We start from the raw sequence: 14,710 nt of genomic DNA, 5'->3' as shown, positions 1-14,710 counted from the left end.
TTGATGACAAGTAAAGGATAGGAATAGGCATAAATTATCAATCCCTTGGATAAATATGTGCTAAATGCCCTTTCTGAAGAATCTTCACTGACTCCACACTCTTTACTAAATATAATGTAAACTCTTTAGCCTGGTATTCATGGTCTTTCACAATTTGGCATTAACTTATTTGCCCAGGCTCTTTTTACTTTGGAGTCATAAGGAAATCTTCACTCAAGTTCTATCACAGACATTTAACAAGTAACCAACTGTAGTTGTCATTTAGCCTATTTGAATTTCCTCATTTATGAAATGGCTATCGTCATCCTTGCATTCCCTACCTCACAAGGGCATAGTGAAGAAAATAATCATGAATTTCAAAGTGCTTCGTCAGTGAGAAGGTTTGTGTTTATTTCCCTTCATGTAGTCAGTTTATGGTCTAGCCAAACAAAATTATTCACATTATCTAGCTTTGTCTTGCTGTTTCTCACCTCCATTCTTCCATTCTAAGTGACACCTTTCAGTTATAAGCAAATCTCTTTCTTTTCAAGGTCTTGGAATTCTCACAGCACTCTATTTTGACTTCTCTTATGTACCTATATTTTACATTATAGTAGTGTGGTTTTCTAAAACAGACTAGATTATAAGATCCAGGAGCCAGGGGTAGTCTTCTGTGATTGTTAAAGGAATTGGGCCAAGACCAGTATAGATGGTACCTTGCGGTTTACAGTTGATCAACAATAGGAAGGTCACTCATAGGAGGGAGAAAAAGTACATCAATTCTAAGAACACATAGTTACTCTATCAGAGGGTGAACATCCTCACTAGTCTTTCTATTGGTTGGTACAGGGCTAGCACAAGATGAGGCTGGCATGTGTTGTCTATGCATGGCTGATGTCTGACAATGCCCCAAAGGACTGGGCATTTAATATTTTCATCTATACCCTCATTTCTGGGCAATTATCCTGGTCCACCCTGGAGAGGCCAGTATCATCAAATGCTCTCACCTTTGTAGTGGCTATCAATGGAGGAATTTTCCCAATACTTCTCTCTTCTTCCTTTTTTAAGCCTCTCTACTCCAATCCAAAAGAGTAAACATCTACACAGATTCTAGATATGCCTTTTCAATCATCCATGCCATGGGGGAAATATGGAAACACAGAGGATTTTTAACAAGCTCAGGGAAAGAGATAGCATATGCCAAAATTATAGCCAAGCTTCTAGAGGCCATACAATTGCCTAAGGAAGTGTCAGTTGAGCTCACATGTTTGCAAAAGACCCAGTGTCCCTAGGAAACCAAAGAGCTGATGTCACCGCTAAATATGCTGCAAGAATGGGCCTGATAACTGTATTGAATATATCAGTCATAGGGAAGATCTACCAAATTCATATGATAGTGAAATTCAGTCATGGAAAGATAAGTTTGGGGCCAAAAATATAAAAAGTATGTGGTTTTCTGACTTAGGCAAAACACATCTTGCCTAAGAAAATGTTCTATCATGTATGCAATGCTATACATGAGAAAGGACATTATGGGACTCAAGCTGTTATTGATACAGTGTGATGATTTTGGCTAGCACCTGGAATATCCTCATGCACAATCAAAGTCTGTACTAAATGCAAAATTTGTTTGAAATTCAATCAGGGAGTGTTCAAGAAGAAAGGTCTTGGGGGTCAAAGACTAGCTTACTTTACATTTGAATACATACAAATTTACTACATCAACCTGCCTAGAAAAAAAGGGTTTAAGTATTGCCTAGTTATAGTAGACAAACTAACTAGATGGCCAGAAGTTTTTCCAGCAAAAAAAAAAAAAACAATGCATCATTCACAGTGAAAGTGCTACTGAAAGAGATCATACCTAGGTTTGGGATTCCTTCCAGGATGGATTCTGATCAAGGATCCCAGTTCTCAGAATCCATACTAAGGCAGGAATATGAAAACTTAGGAATAAAAGCTAGTTTCCATATGCCATATCATCCATAGAGTTCGGGTCAAGTCGAGAGAGTGAACAGAAAGGTCAAAACTCTGATTGGTAAGATCTGTTCAGAGACTCACCTAAAATGGACTGAGATTTTGCCTCTAATGCTATTACATCTACTAACACACCCTAGTGGAGACTTACATCTTTCTCCATTCAAGATGCTATTTGGTCATGCAATTTGGCAAGGAAAAACTTGTAAGCCTTCCTATATTTCTATGTTAGGAGGAGATTGTACATGGGCATCTTATATAAAGGCATTACAAACCAGAATAAAAGAGCTTCATGAAATGGGTGTGATCCAACAAATAACGCCGTTGGATTATTCATTGCGCAGCATTAAACCAGGAGATAAAGTCTGTGTGAGGAATTTCAATAGAAAAGCAGCTACAGAACATAAAGAGTCAGTCCTTTTGAAGTTTTATTAATCACACCAAGTTCAGTAAAAGTTTCAGGGAAAAAAATTATGGATTTACTGCTCCCATACAAAGATAGAAAAACTTTACACCAATAAAGCAAATCAAAGGACACATACATATGACAAAGAAAATGCTGAGTATAAAAATCAAATTCCAGAAGAAGAGATCACCAGTCAAGTATAAGACAACAGTCAAGAAATAAGACAACAGACAACAATATTTACAAGGGGACGAAAAACATGCACAAAAGGAAAAGAAATGCCAGCCCAGAGGAAAAGCTGCAAGAACAGATAGAAGAAATTTGGACAATTTACAGAGACAGGAAAGACACTGAATTTTGTACATATTTGTAAATAAGAAGTGGACAGACAGTAACCGGGACTTACATAAGAATAGATCACAAACACATTTCACATGGTAGAAGCATCCAACGCACACATAACTTGGAAGAATGAAGACAACTATCAAGCAACTTGTAAGAAGAGGAGTCCAGAAGACAAGAGGTAAGTATAAGCATGCAACACAACACAAAAGAGCTACACAATTTAAAAACAGAGATATTTAATGACCCCATGTAGATAAACAGGAGTCTGTGATTGGTAAAAGCAAATATGTAAATACTTAGCTAGATTCATAAGGTCTTAATCAGATAGGAAGATCAATAGATTTTCCTGTGTGATTAACATCAGGGAATAGGGAATTGAATCATTGTTTGTATATTTTATACATACTCTCTGAAAAAATTGTACATACTTGTAACATAGGTTTGCAAATGTAGCTATAGGGTTTGTGAATATTGTATCATACTTTGTAGATAGATTGTAAATAGAGTATGTATAGAATAAGGTAGAGAAATTAGCATAACATAGTATAACAGTTTAGCAGTAAGCTTAAGAGTTAATGTATACATAACATAGAGTATTACATTGGTTGAGAACAGAATTTTAAACTGCATTGGCAGAATTGTTTCCTAGATGTTCTTTGTGAAAGCCTTGGCTGAAATTGTGTTAATGGAAGAATTTATAGTTAAGATAGTTTTGCATGGTGATAAGTATAGATAGGAAATTGTTGTATTAGTATAGAATTGTAGAAACAATAATAGTAGTAGCAATGTTATTGATTTTTGGTATTTCTTATGTTCAACATTGGCATTTTGTTTTCTGTAGTCATTTTTGTAAACCCAATATCTCACCCTAGGCTTTTCCTGGGGAAAAACCTTAGAAGTAGGATTAGATATATAGAAATAGCATTGCATAGGTATTTTGGGACATTAGCAAATAGCATAGAGTAAAGTAAGGTAAGTATTAAGGTTCACAAACACTGACTTTGGGAAGGTCGGGAATTCGTGAAAGGGGACAACTGAGAAGACGGATTTGCCCAGATACAAGAAAGGTACAGGAACAGGGTAAAGCAGGAAGTAAAAGCATGGAATGTTGAATGACAGGAGGATTCTAAGGCCAATGGAACTCTGGGAAGAACCATTGGAGAGGAGGGTGATTCGATTGTGAACTCTTGGAGAGAAAGGAGCTCTGAACCTTTCCTCCTGGGCCCTTTCAGCTTTTTTTTGGATTGAAAGAGATCTTTGGAAAGACATTTGAAACTCCTGAGTCTGTTCCCCAAAGCCTGAAACCTACAACTGTGTGGACTCATTGAAAATAGCAGTCAGCCTGAAGGGTTCACCTTGAGGATGGTTGCTCTGGGCCAGCAGTGATTCTCTTAACCAGGACCTGCTAACATCCTAGAGATTTATTGATTAATCATCCTAGGATTAGCCAATAACTAGATTACATTTAGTTCAGGGAGGAGTTTCCTGGATTGCTCTCAGCTGGGTTGAGGGCAAAGGATTGTCAACCATTGGGAATAGATAGGGTTTCCTATTACCCTTTTTCCTGAACATCAACCCTTATTCCCTCTTAATAAACCTCTTAACAATTTGGAAAGCAGTCAGATTAATTTAAGAAGATCACAGAGAGATTGGGGGGGAGAAGGGTCACTCAGAGGGAGAGCTTTATAAGGCCCAGGTTAAGTGAAACCCTTGGCAGAAATTCACTGTTATCCCTCCAACAGATTCTGTTCAGAAAGGAGGTCACTAAAGGAAAGCTAGGTTAAATAAATACCCTAGCTAAATGTCAATTCCTCCCTTTCTGAGGTGTTCTCTTTCTGATACAGACTGCAGCATCTTCCCATCATTCTGATCTGGCCAGGGATAGAGAGCATTCACTTGTTCTCTGACTAAAGGGGGGAAACACCCTGATAGTCAGCTTATTCAGACCAACTGACCACTCAGACACAATGGCAACCTAGGGATTTCCTACCCTTTTTACAATATCCAGTTCAAGATGTCCAATAATAGGCAGTTGGAGATACGAGATTGGAGGTCAGGAAAGAGGTAAGGGATCTGAAAATCATTTGGATCTGTGAGAGCAGATGAGATCCCCAGACAAAATAGTATGGGGGGAGCTCTCTTAGGGTACACCTAAGGTTAGGGAATATGACCTGAAGAATCCAGCAAGAAGAATGGATAGGTCCAATGTGTAATGGAGGGAGAGAAATGGAGTCTCCCACCACTGAATTCAGGACCAAAGTGTGGTAGAGATAGAATGGAGTCAAAGGGTGCCTTCAAAATCACAGGTTACTACTCCCTCACAGACTGGGTTGAAATAAAGTACAGAACAGACAGCTTCTTCCTCTCTGAGGAGAGAAGTTTAATTTTCCTCCCCCCAAACTCCAAGTCTCCTTTCTTGGATACTATGAAGCAGGCACTTGATCTAGTAAACAGCTATTTATTCTAAAGGAACATATGAAAGGTAGGGCAAGTAAGTTTTTGGGATAAGGTAATGGAAAGGTAAAGGAAGTCCCTAAAGATAACAATTGAACCCCTTCTCACCAAGTCCTGCAGGGACAGACTTTCCCTGCCTGACCCTCTGGGGTCAATTGTGAGACCTGTCCTGACTCCTAGCTGTCCTAGCTCTTTGAGAGCTAAGCCAGAGGTCTCTCAGAGGGGAGGGTCCTTCTGTCTAGGTGTAGAGGTCCAGTTGAATAAGAATGAGAGACACTGAATGCTCAATCCGTATTTAGGCATCACCTAATGTTCTACCATGCACAGGGTTTGCATTTATTTTATAGGTTTAGTGAGTACATACTTTTCTGGCGCACAATTATTTCTCAAAATACATGTTTCCATAGAACCTAACAACAGACTTGAAGCCTAAGGAGATAGTCAATGAAACATTGTTTCTATAATAGAAATAGATGAATGACATAAACAGGGTGGTCTGGAGGTTAGTTCCTCCTTATCTAGGGGATGACCAGTTAGGAGAATCATTGTTACTTTTGGTCAGCTTTTACAATCAATCACAATTACTTAGGAGATGGGTAACAAAACATTCTGAAGCTAGGTTCAGGGTTAGAGGGTAATTAAAGACAGACCAGAATTGGGATTTTCCTCAGTTTCCAAGCTGTATATTTCTTGTGCTTGATTCAAGCACCTGGCCAGGTTGCTTGGTTGTTAAAAACATAACAAAACAGTGGAATGTCTGTAGCTTGTGTTTCAAAGGAATGATTAATTTACCTATCATGCTTTGCCTGCAGTGGATGTGGAGTGTTTAAATGTGCTTCTGCTTGAGAAAGAAGGGAACACTAGTGGGTAATGGTCTTTAGGTTTTAATTCTGTGTTTGTAATCTTTGGGGGTAATAATCTGGGGGGATTATATATGTGTTAATCTTGTATTTGCTCTCATGTTATTTTTCCTGTTTGGGGGAGAGAACAATAATCATAACAATTCCATTAGAGAGAGAAGTCACATAGAGGAGGGTTCAGTGCTTGCTTCATCTTTCTGAAGGTTGCTCTGCTGCCTTCATTTCCCCAGACTGCAACTCTGTCAGAGAGTGGGGGTATGATGGCTCTCCACACTAGCTATGGACTACTTTCCCAAGGACTATTTAGAGGGATGGAGAAGAAATCTTCCTGTGGTGGATAGCTTTCTGACAAAGTCCTATCCACTCTTATTTGTCTTTCACTGGATACTGGGCTCTGGCTTCACAGGAGGATGTTCCAGGCTCAGAGGTTTACTCAGATCAACCTCTCTGGTGGGCTTTCCAAAGAGAAGTGAGTTCAACTGTTTGGATCTTCTCAGTTCCTCTGTTCCTTCTCCAGAATTCTCTCTCCTTCCTGCCCTTTCCCGCTCAGGTTGGTCTTCCAGCATGATGAGTCTGCTTCCTCTTACAGATGAAAAGCCAGAAGAGAGCAGTTTCAGAAAAAACCTAGAGAGGTGTCAGTGATGCTAGGTTGCAGAAATATCAAGAAGGAATGAGATTTGGGGAAAAAAAACCTCCTATTTGATTCAGTAATTAAGAGATCATTGTAAATTCAGAGAACAGTATCAGTTGATGAGGTGAAAAGCCAGAGTACAGTTAAGAGTGAGAAACAAAGAACCTTAACCTCTTATCAAAGAATGTTTTCTATCTTAGACATAAAAGGAAGGAGAGATTATATAGGATTAGTAAGGGGTTAGAAGGATCACATGAGGGTTTTTTGAGGATGATATTAGAAAATAAGTATTGTTTTATTAGTTTAGGGATAAGAAGTAAAGTGGCTGTTTGAGAAAAGAATTGGAGTTTGAAGCAGAGCTGAGAGAGCATGTTAATTTCAACTGCTGACAGTCATAACCACTTTTCTATGTCAATTACTCACTCTGGCAGCTGGCAGAGACACTCTCAGAGACTCTCTCTCAGGGCTGGAGGAAGTAACATCTTTGCCTCGCTCTCTGTCTGAGGGAAAGATCTGAAGGAGCTCAGTGTTTTCCTTTCCCAACTTGGGAAATGCTATTGAATATCTATTGTGGTTTTATAAATTGTTTAACTCTGAGAAGTATGACCACGAAAATGTGGGTTTCAAGACTTGTAATTGCCAAAACTGTAAAGATAATTTTCAGTGTCTTGATTTTAAATAAAAAATAAGTGGTCGCCATGGGAAAAATTCCCAAATATGAAACATCCAAGTCACCTGGGCTTTATGGAGATTTTAATTAATACGAATGAAGGAATTAAGGGAAGGGAGAGAGACAGAGTAAGAGGAAATAGTAGGAAAAGGCTAGGGTCTAGGCCAAATAGCCTAGACCTTTCTCTTTAAGAGAGAAAACTAAATCAGTCTTTTATCCACTCACCACAAGATTTTGTCCCAGGCAAAACTCTAGTGTTCAGAGAGACCCTCCAATTCAGTTTCCAAACTCAACTAAGTTCCAAGGCCCCGCTACTCCAACTAGTCCAAGCTCCAACTACTCTGAACTCTCACTAGTCTGAACTCTCCCTAAGTTGAGAGAGCCAGCTCCTTTTAAAGAGAAATTTCTTTTATGTCACCTCCCCCAAATTTTCACATCTATTGATCACAGCAGATGTTTTCCATGGGACTGACCATTCTTTATCCACATCTTCTTTTGTTATCACCTTCTCTGAGTAGACTAAAACCTCACACCTCTTGCTAAGCTTGCCCTTTGTAAGTTGCTTGACCTTTTAGTGATTAATTTAACCTTTATAGGAACTTAGTATCCTTTTGTATTAGATCTAAAAATAGACCTAGCTTAAGGTTCTAGCTTTACTATAAGTATGAGTTGGGGACTTTTTCTCATTGTTCCATCAGGAGTTTACAACTTTATCTTCCCCTAAAGTATGCCTAAGTATGGGTGGAGTAATGTTAGAGTTCCCAATACATTCCTGACCAAGTACCTTCATTGTTTAAAATGGGGAATAACCTTAACCAAATGTTCCAAGGTAGAGTCTGAGAAATTTTAAGATTCACAGAAGACAAAGAAAAACCTGTTCTTTGGTTTGGACTCTGAGTCTTAACAGACTGGATTCTTGTTGAGACTCAACCAGCTAGCCTTTGCTATTTTATAATTTGAAGGTGAAGTTAAGATTTATAAGGATAATAGCAGTAGTTTTTTATTTAGATAGTATAAATTTGGGTTAGTCAGATCAGGGAGGATTAGTGTAGCCTGTGAAACACAGGAGAAGTGGTTCCTTGTGGAACCTGGGAGTTTATTTAGGTGGATTTAAAATCCCTTAGAATTAGAAATCCTTTATTTATCTTTATATATTTCAATAAGTACTTTATTTTATAATGAGTCTCTTTAGCATCCTTGCACCTGGCCCTGAAGGGAAGTTCACATTTGAGCTTCACTTCATCTCTGAGGATACTTTTGATTACCTCTATCAAAAGTATCCGAACAGTTTGAACCTGATTGATGAGTTAAACAGTTTTGAACTTATATTGAATAGTTTCAATAAATATTTTATTTCATAACTCGCCAATTTATTTTCATAGTATTTGTAGACAGTTTTTGTTCATTTGTTTCAATTTTGTTCCAATTTGTGACCCCATTTGAGGTTTTGTTGGCAAGATACTAGTGCAGTTTTCCATTTCCTTCTCCAGTTCATTTTACAGATGAGGAAACTGAGGCAAGCAGGGTTAAATGACTTGCCCAGAATCATATAGCTAGTGCCAGAGGCCAGAATTGAATTCAGGTCTTCCAGACTATAGGCCTGAGACTCTACTCACTGTGCAACACTTAGTTGTCCCATTGTAGCCAGAAAAGATAAAATACAAAGTCCTTTGCTTGGCTTTTACATATTGACTCCTTATATATTACCAACCTTCTCATGATTTGGCCCAGCCAAGCTGGTTTCTCCTACCTTTCAACTATTCATCCACCACATCTGGAATATACTTCCTCTTTATCTCTGCTTCAGAATTCCCCACTTCCTTCAAGAGGCAGTTTCTGTACCCACTGTAGAAAGCTTTCCTGATCCTAACTGTAGTATCATTTTAAAAACTTATTCTACATATTTTATTTGTACGAGTTATATTCCCATTTAGAATGGAAGCTTCTTGAGAACATGGATGGTTTTGTCTTTGTGTTCCTTTGTATGAAACAGTAGGTACTTAGTAAATGAATATTGGTTTTGTTAAACTTTTAATGTGTACTTTATAATGGAATTCAGGGAGTGTAAAAGACAATATAATTAAGCAATTTCAGTTTATAGTCACTATTTTATGCCTTTGTATAACTGTATATTCTCTACATGTAATCCCATGAATCAGTATTTTAGTGATAAATTATAAGGAATTATCCCAATTATTAATTGATTGGATAACTGTGTATGAGAATCAGTAATCAACAATCATATTGTGAGTAAAATCCTCCGAAATGCCTTGGCATGATATCCTTGCCAAGGGGAGTTGTGCTCATGCAGCCAGCATCCTGGAATGTGTCCAGACATCATATCTCAGTTGGCTTTGAAGCTAACTTGGAATGTGTTCAGACACTGTCAGTCTGACTTATGGAGGTTTGACCAAGAGACAAATGAAACCAGAGTAGGGTGATACAGCAATGTTTATTTGGAGCAGCAAAGGGGTGCCCAATGCCAAGAGGATTAGCAAAGGGTCCTGTCTGGGTGGGGGGGATACATAGTTTTATAAGTTTGGAGAAGAATAGGGGTGAAGGGATGAGGTGATCTTGGATTAATCTCATTGGCCGTTTCTGGGTAGGGGCAGATGGTTTCTTAGGTTTGTAAAGTTCTTAGCAAGGTGCAGACAGCAAACATTCAGACTACCTATCCATCTTGAACCTGTTATTAGGTCAAGGAATGAGAAGTTTCAGGGTTCTGTCAGGTGGAACAGGCACTGCTTTGTTCTTTGTTTCACAAGTCTCAGAGGGTGCTGGGGTGGTGGTGGTGCTGTTAGTTTCAGTAGGTGTTGGGGGGAGGGGATTTCTGTCCTGAGGACTGTCAGACATTATGGTGTCTCAATTGACTCTGAAGCTATAAGAATAACCTTGGCTTTTGCCATACAAGAAATGGAGCATTTCTTCATAGAATATACCTTATTAAAAAAAAATACCTTTTCTGGTCACCTCTTCTGAGAAGAGATATTTAGAAGTTCATGCCTCTTCTTATTTTTTTTAGAATATTTTTCCATGGTTACATGATTTGTGATTCCCCCACCCCTGCCTTTTCCCTCCCCACTCCCAGAGCTGACAAGTGGTTCCACTAGGTTATACATGTATCATTGTTCAAAACTCATTTCCATGTTATACATATTTGCAGTAGTCACTCCTCTTTTAAATAGGGGGTCTGTGTAATCTGACCCTATATATACACTAGTTGACTATAGTTGATATACAAGGTTGTATATCAACAAGACTAGTTGATATACAAGGTTTGGCTCCTTGGTCAAGCTGGGACAGGCCTGGATCTTGACATTTTGTAATTTACATCTTTCTATAATAAACATCAATTTGTAGATGAGCAATTTGAAAATTATTGCTTTCTGTTATAGGGGTATTTGGGGGATGGGATTAGATGGGATTAACTGAATTACTTTGGGCTGGTATCAAGGTTTCTACACTGTGGGCAAAAGGGTCTAACAGACAGCCCAGACCCTGATCTGGGACCAGTACACAGATAACCAAAGTTACAGTAAATGGAAAGTGTATTTTATTTCCAAAGGGAAAGGTTAAGAGAGAAAGGGAAAAATCCCCAACACCAATTTTATTAGCTAAGTACCTCAAAACTTAAGGGTTTCTCACGAAGGATCTTCAGCGAGTTGATTTTCTACTCTCATCTCCCTGTCCTAGCTAAATTGAAAATCCCCAGTCCCAGTTCTACATATCCTGCGCTAAAATACTAGAGATACTGGTCAATAAAGATCAGACAGGGATCCAGGGGAAAGGTCCCAAATCCAGATGGATTCAGACCTCTGCTTACTAACAGCTTGATGTTGATACAGGATAGTGAAAGCTCTTAAGATCTTCTTCCAAGACACACCACACAAGGACAGCAACACAGGTTGCAATAAGGAGAGGGTCAAACCCTCAGGACTCAGCATCCACTCCCTCCAGGTTCAAATCCAGAGACAGACAGACAGACCCCCAGAGACTCCGAGTTTTCAGCTTACCTCCTCCCTGCAACATTCCTGAATCTTTCCCTGTTGGTCTCATGCCTCTGTCCTCTCAAACCTTAATTGTCCTACTAAACTTATCTCTTCCTTATAACATTTCCAGTATTTATTTTGTTTTTACAGGAGTTTCCAAGAATAGGGTGTTTCAGTGATTTCTTCCAATTTTCTGACAGTAGTAAGCCTTAAAAGCTCCAATAAAACTTAGCCCTTTTAGCTGTGAGATATCAACAATAGTATAAGATAAAATGTAAGAGACAAATCTAAAATCTTATGCTTTTAACTAACTGCATAAGCTCATAATTCATAGCAAGCCACCTTTGTGACAAATATCTGGGGAAGCTAGTGAACTGCAAGGATGTATATATGGCTAGACATTTTTGTAACAAGCATAGGGCAAGTATGAACTATACAAGCCAAAAAGTAAGTGGTTAGGGGTCAGCTGGGTGGTTCAGTGGATTGAAAGCCAGGCCAAGAGATGGGAGGTCTTGGGTTCAAGTTTGACTTCAGATACTTCCTAGCTGTGTTATCCTGGGAACTAATACACAATATTGATTCTAAGGAAGATAAGGGTTTAAAAAAAAACACCAAACCAAACAAAAGTGGCTAGATACCATCTTGATAGAGATGAAAGGATGTTAATAAACTGCGAGTTCTTCAAGGTTCTATCCAGCTCCAAAAATTTTTTTTTTAAACCCTTACCTTCCATCTTGGAGTCAATACTGTGTATTGGCTCCAAGGCAGAAGAGTGGTAAGGGCTAGGCAATGGGGGTCAAGTGACTTGCCCAGGGTCACACAGCTGGGAAGTGGCTGAGGCCAGATTTGAACCTAGGACCTCCCGTCTCTAGGACTGGCTCTTAATCCACTGAGCTACCCAGCTGCCCCCCCAGCTCCAAAATTTTAAGGCTCTAAGATTTTGTCTTAGAAGTGGCATCAGGGTATCTGGAAGAGGGACATCAGTTCCACATCCTGAAATTCAAATTTCATTTGTCTCTATTAAAAGTTACAGTAGTCACCCTATAGAAAACTTCTTAAATACAGGTTCAAGGTACAAAATGAAGTGAGATGATTAGGTCAAGTGGAAAATGAGAAAGATGGTTTGTAAACAGGTTCAAGTTTAACCTAGTCAGGTTATTTCTATTATTAGCACTGTTTTTAGACTTCAGAAAAGTGAGATAGGATACCCAGTTTCTTGTTTCACATAAAGTAGTTTTCAAGGTATGTGAGGGCAGACAACTTATTGGCTCTTGTGAGGTGTTGGGATTTATGATTTTTATTTGGAGAACTCTCTTCAGTCAATAAACCAACATCTAGCTTTGGAAAACAAACAAACAAACAAACAAGGGGCAGTTGGGTAGCTCAGTGGATTGAGAGCCAAGCCTAGACAGGAGGTCCTAGGTTCAAATCTGACCTCAGATACTTCCCAGCTGTGTGACCCTGCGTAAATCACTTAAGCCCCATTACCTAGCCCTTACTGCTCTTCTGCCTTGGAACAGATACACTGTATTGATTCCAAGATGGAAGGTAAGGGTTTTACAAAAACAAACAAAACGCCCTATCCCAGTCCAAGATCTCACAATGGGAAGGGCTCAGAGTCTCTAGGTGGGAGAAAAGAGTGTAATTCTGGCTTACTGTGATCAGAAAATTGGGGAAAATCACTGCCATCACTCTATGTTCAGATATATGTGAGTAATATCAATGTTAAGTTTGTAGACTTGGTATATCAAGGTTTGATGGTTACTTGATATACCTAAATGGCAGGCTCTTACAGGCCCAAATGCTGATTCTTAGACCAAGGTTCAGAAATATCAAAGACAGTGTTATTCAAAATGTAGCAGGATAGGAGGATCAGGAATTAGGAATCCCTAAATTATGAATTCTAGATACTCCTCCCTCCTTTCTACTGGCCTTGCAAAAGGATGTCTTCTTATCTTCCAGCTGCCTATTTCCTATACTCTCTATCTATGAACCCCAACTGAATAACTACCTGATCTAACTAATCCTCCCAATTAATGTTTATATAAGTTTATAGTTGTCAGAGTAGTAGCTTTGAATTCTTGGTGAGTTAAACCTTTTTCAGCCTGGGCCCAAGATGGCTTCAGGACTTTCCCATAGTCAGTTACTGGGTTGCCAGCAGTTTCTCTTCACAGCAGTCAGGTCACACACTCAGGACTCAGGAACATAGTTAGATGACAAATTGGAAGACAAGTGTAGGTAGGATCTCAATACCAGGACACTAGGACAGCAGGACAGGTAGTTTTGGCTCTGAAGAGAAAAGGTCAGCCCACTCCCACTTGGCTTACATAGAAGCTAGCCACAGGAAGTTGTTAGTCCAAGCTCTCCCAGGGTATAGGAACTAATGGCCTCAACTGTCCCACTGTCTTTTTTTTTTAATATCTTCCCCACCTCTAGAATAGGGTCCTTATAGTTCTGTGGTGTGCTGCAAGTCCTTTGCAAACTTGTTTGTAAGCCTTTTCTTTCCTCTTCCTCCGTACAGTTCTAATTTCTCTTTTCCCATTTCAATAATAATAAAAGCTAAGGGAGCAGCTAAATGGGCCAGTGGATAGAGGCAGGTGTGGAGATGGTAGGTCCTGGGTTCAGATATGGCACCAGACACTGCCTAGTTATGTGACCCTGGGCAAATCACTTAACTCTCACTGTCTAACCTGTACTGCTCTTCTGACTTGGAACCTATAATGCACAGTGATTTTTAAGATGGAAGGTAAGAATTTAAGAAAATATCTAACCTTTATATACCAGATGCTAGGGACTGTGCTGAGCACTTTACAAACATCTAATTTTATCCTCCCAACATCCTGGGGGTGGAGGTGATAGTATTTTCTCTATTTTACAGGTTGTAACATACCAGGCATGGAAGTATGGTTGATGTATTAAATACTTGATCAGATCAGTTAATGATGAATGTATAGGCAGTTCTAAGGGCAAGAGAATTACTGGGCCTAAGCCCTCACCTTGTCAAACCTCCTTCCTCTGAAAAGCGCATGTCAGGTGAATCCCCACCTACTCTGATCTTGTCATTGTCTATCCAACCAATGTTAAGACCTTCATGCTATGTTACACATTCATTGATTACCTCTCAATCCACAATAAAGGCTGGGGTGAGGCGCCCTGCTCTCTCTCTTGTTTCCTGCAACCTTGGAGTTCTCCCTGCTGTTTCTCTTTATCTGTCCTAGCACCACTCTTGGCCACATGCTTTCTATCTTGGAATTCTAACTTCCATGTGTTCTCTTATTTCTCATCTTTTCCTTTAATTATTTTTCCAAGGAAAATATTATCAGGGGCCAGCTCCGCTCCCCATTTCAATTAACTTGTCTGTGTCTCTTGATTTATCACCCATTTTCTCCGACTCTTTTCTCT

Source organism: Monodelphis domestica, chromosome 6 (assembly GCF_027887165.1).
Source record: "Monodelphis domestica isolate mMonDom1 chromosome 6, mMonDom1.pri, whole genome shotgun sequence".
Classification (NCBI taxonomy): Eukaryota; Metazoa; Chordata; class Mammalia; order Didelphimorphia; family Didelphidae; genus Monodelphis; species Monodelphis domestica.
The sequence above is the reverse complement of the archived record's forward strand: the minus strand, read 5'-3'. Positions refer to the sequence as shown.